The following is a 4353-nucleotide window of genomic DNA, read 5'->3' as shown; positions in this document are numbered from 1 at the left end:
ACACTGTTCTGTAGTTTCCACACTCAGTTGGGTCACCTTTCTTTGGAATGGGAACAAATATACATCTCTTCCAGTCAGTTGGCCCAGTGGTTGTTCTCCAGATTTCTTGGTACAACTAGGTGAGCACATCCAAGGCAACATCTGTTATCTGAAATACTTCAATTGGTATACCATCTATGCCTGGGGCATTATTTTTTGCTATTTCCTTCAAAGCAGCTTGAACTTCTTCCTTCACTTCTCTTGGTACTAGCAGCCAGGAAATAAAAAAACAAATTATACTGGGAAAAACCTCTATCAGATACCTCTCAAAAGTACTGAAGACCAACGATGTCAGTCTGAAGACTAAAGTGTGCCTGATCCAGGCCATAATCTTTGCAATTACTTGCTATGCATCAGAAAGCTGAACAACGATTAGGGATGACAAAAGGAGAATTGATGCCTTTGAATTGTGGTGTTGGAGAAGAGTATTGAATCATGTACTGCTAGGAGAACAAAAGTATTCAACCTAGAGAGGGTGAAACTAGGCTGCTCCTTGGAGTCAAGGATTCTGAAGCTTCGTCTGACATACTTTGGATATGGTGCAAAGTTTGACCAGTCCTTGGAGAGGGACATCATGCTTGGGAGGGTGGAGACACAGCGCAAGAGAGAAGGACCCTCAATGAGATGCACTGATTTAGTGACTGGGGTAATGGAGTAGACAATAAGACTGTCACAGGACAAAGTAGGGTTTAGGGCTCCTGTATGTAGGGTTGTTATGAGTCATAGACAACTCAATAGCTCATAACAACAACAACAACAACAACAACAACAACAACAACAATTGGTGGCACTGTCTTTAGGGAGGTGTGATACTGAAACAAAGGCCCAGCTTCTCTGGGACTTTGAATCCCCCTACAACTCTTTAAGAGGAAGATAGGCACTCTTGACAGTAGTCAGTTGTTTTTTAAATATGGACAGTGCATGAGTTGGATCTTCATAATCTAAGGAGTACCTTTATAAAAGGAGCAGCGCGAGAAGTAGAGAGTTAGTGTCAGAAGAGAAAGGCCCACCTACCAAAACCCCTGCTCTCCCAGGAATACAGACTCAGAAGAATCAGGGACCATTTCCAGAGTTGATCGAAATAGAAAGTATTCCCATAGAGCTGGGACCTTGAATTCTATCTTTTGTCTTCTAAAGTGGGATAAAATAAATTTCCATTTTCTATTACAAAATGAATTCAGTTGTGATCTTTAAGTTATATCAGCACTGGATAAAAGACAGTGATATTTACCATGTTTTGCCTAACTGGCTCTCCACTTCTTTTTTAGTAAAGTTTGCACTCTTGCCAAAGCTGTGCAAAATCTGACAACTAATTACACTCTTGAGGAATCAGATTCAGCTCAGAGCACAATCAGAGTTTAAAATCTACCCCAGTGGGTATTTCTCTGATCTGAAAAGAGTTCGAATTTAAATATCAATTGAGCTTCCCAGGTTTCTGACTGGAGAGAAGGAAAAGAGAATTTAATCACTGTTGATTTGTGGGCATTTCCTGAATCAGAGAATGACGCTAATTATTGGTTTATAATTTTATCTTTTCAAGTTTCACATTTCCTAGAAGAAACAAATAAATCATATTGACATAAGTGATCTACAGTCCCATCTGTGTCATGTTCACAGACGGTCTCAATTCACAAGGACCATGCTTTTAGTACTAGAGGAAAACAATTTCAAATAAAACTTCAGAAGCAAAATATCACCTGTAAAGCACGGATGTTTTATAGGCAATAAAGCTATTCTGCATGATATTATAGTGATAGATATGGGATATTATTGTTGTTGTTGATATGTGCCGTTGAGTCGCTAGTGACTCATAGCAACCCTATGTACAAGAGCCTTAAACCCTGCTCTATCCTGTGCCAACCTTTTTGTCTCTGACACACCTACCCTCTTTACCCCAGTGACTGACACAAGATATACTTTCCTTAAAACCTATAGAGCCATACAAAGGAGAAGCGTGAACCCTAATTTAAACTATAAACTTTAGTTCATAATGTAATTGTTATATATGGTCAAGTCTGAACCAACTCACAGCTGACTTCCAGCAAGTTTGTTTTCAGAGGAAGAAAAACACACAAGAAGAGAATGTCCATCTTTCTCCCTCTGAGTGGTGGGGGAATACAAACCACATGCCTCTGAACTGGTGGTGCAGCTCCTTACCACTAGGCCATCAGAGGTCCCAATCAAGATTAAGGTGGTAAGGGATTATGCTGACAATTTAAAGGTATATAGTTTGAATCTACCAGGTGGTTCAAGGGAGAATGATAGACAATCTCCTCCTATGGCATGTGCTGCCTCTGTAAACCTGCTCGAGGGTGAGCTATGCATGAGTCGGATTTGACAGTATTGAACAAGAAGTTATGAGAGACTAGGGAGCTTTGGTGGCCTAATGGTAAGAAACTGTGCTGCAAAAGACAGGTGGCTCAAATCTACCAGTTGCGCCATGGGAGAAGGATGGACAATCTCTTCTGAGCAATTTTTCTTTGAGAATTTCTTGGAAAGTCAGCTTTGGGTGGGTTCCAACTTGACTGCATACAACAATATAATACAGAGTAGTTAAAAAGAACTCCAGTTTCTACCTTAATCGTATTCCAGACTACTCTTTCTTTTTCACAGATTTATCAGTGTCAGAAGACAATTGAGACAGGCTGATTAGATAGGAGAATGGCAGGAAATAAGAAATAAGACACTGACAAGTGTTAGAGTTCCAGAATAGAGCAGGGTTCAGAGCTGTTGTACATAGGGTTGCTATGAGTCACAAGTGACTTGATGGCTCATAACAACACAAACATCAAGTTGTGTTGAAGAATTTTGTGTAGAATTTAAGGAAGATAAAGGGGAAAAAAACCCAAAATAACTCAGACATTGGACACAGAAAAGTGAGTCCACCAAGCTGTGTAGTGTATACGTGACTAAAAAACAGTACACAGGAAAACATCTTGAGGAATTTAGTTGACTCCAAATGTAATGTGAGTCAACACTGTGAGAAAATAAACTTGATCTGAGGATTCATCAACAAATGCATAGTGGTGTCTGGACAAGGAAGACCCTTATCTGCTTGCTTACTGGAACACCAAGTACTGAGTCTAATTTCTCAGCAGTGCATGTTTTATTAAGAACATGAAAACAGGGCTATTTAGCTGGGAGGATAGTACTTAAACATCTGACATACTCAAATGTGGAAGCAAAAGTAAATTTATTGTGTTCAGAAGTGATGAATTGAGGGGAAAAAATACTCTGTAAAAATAGTGACCTTCAACAAGGAGAGAATATAGAAAGCAAAGGGTTCTAGGACCTTAGTCTTATTTCAGCTTTCAAGTGAATGATCGGTGGGAGGAGATTCAGATTTCATAGGAAGCTAAATCAAATGAGAAAGTCTACCAATTTAAAAGTAGGCACACAACTAGGCAAATTTTCATGCTCTGGATATCCTCCTCCCTGAAACTTAAGTTTGACACAATGAAACATGCCCACTCTGCCTGAAGGGAGAAAAAAACCCCACAAAACAATAGCCAACAGCTTAAGCTAAACAACTGGGTCTCTGGGTGCTTTTCCAAGAAAGCAAATGCAGTTGCTCTGATGCTATTTCTACAATATTTAACAAAGATCTATCTTCCTCATTTAAACTCAATTTCTTGTGGCCTTAAGAGGAACCTTTCTTTCTGTGTTCCTCTATTCCCTCAGAAGATTTTGGCCCCTTGTGCCACTTGCCCAAAGTTAGGATTCCAAAGAATGGCTCATTAAGCATCTATCTCAAAAAGTCTGCTTATTATTATACTCTCGGTCAAGCTCTTCCAGTAATAAGACTTACATTACCCAGAGGAAGGGTAAGAGCAGGGCTGCTGCTTATTGCAAGGTTTTGGCGGGATTTTTGCCATTATTGGGTCTTGGAACTTTAAGAACTCCAGGTCTCTATGTAATTTAGATGAGGGGCTTTGGGCGAGCCGCGCCAGTAGGAGGACAGGAGCCCAGCAACTAGCAAGTATATAGGGTCTTTCTCCTTTGTGCCTAATCTACCTTCTCCAGATTGCAACTTTACAAGCATGGTAACTTGGTTTTAAAGTTAATCCTGCAGACCTCCAGACCCACGGCTGAAATTGCTTCTCTAGCCTCGGACTCTCAAGAGAGGAGGGGAGGCAAGGAAAGGGGAGGGAAGGTAGCGCCGCTGGGGAGGAGGCAAGGGAAGTGGGGAGCGTGAAGGCGACCGCTTCCGAGGGAAAGTGAGAGGGGAGGGCAGCCCGGGCTCGGCACGCTCCCTCCCTCGGCCGCTTTCTCTCACATAAGCACAGGCAGAGGGCGCATCAGTCATGCCCTGCC

The 4353-nt window shown here is 41.4% G+C and overlaps 1 pseudogene; it reads right to left on the bottom strand.

Annotated features, from left to right (window-relative positions):
* LOC102850092 overlaps window positions 1-3914 on the bottom strand; it is a 14997-nt pseudogene extending 11083 nt beyond the window's left edge.
* Window positions 3915-4353: the final 439 nt, after the last annotated feature.

The sequence above is a fragment of the Elephantulus edwardii genome, unplaced genomic scaffold (assembly GCF_000299155.1).
Source record: "Elephantulus edwardii isolate Elephantulus edwardi_28Jun2011 unplaced genomic scaffold, EleEdw1.0 scaffold00018, whole genome shotgun sequence".
NCBI lineage: Eukaryota > Metazoa > Chordata > Mammalia > Macroscelidea > Macroscelididae > Elephantulus > Elephantulus edwardii.
This window is presented reverse-complemented; position numbering and strand designations above follow the sequence as displayed.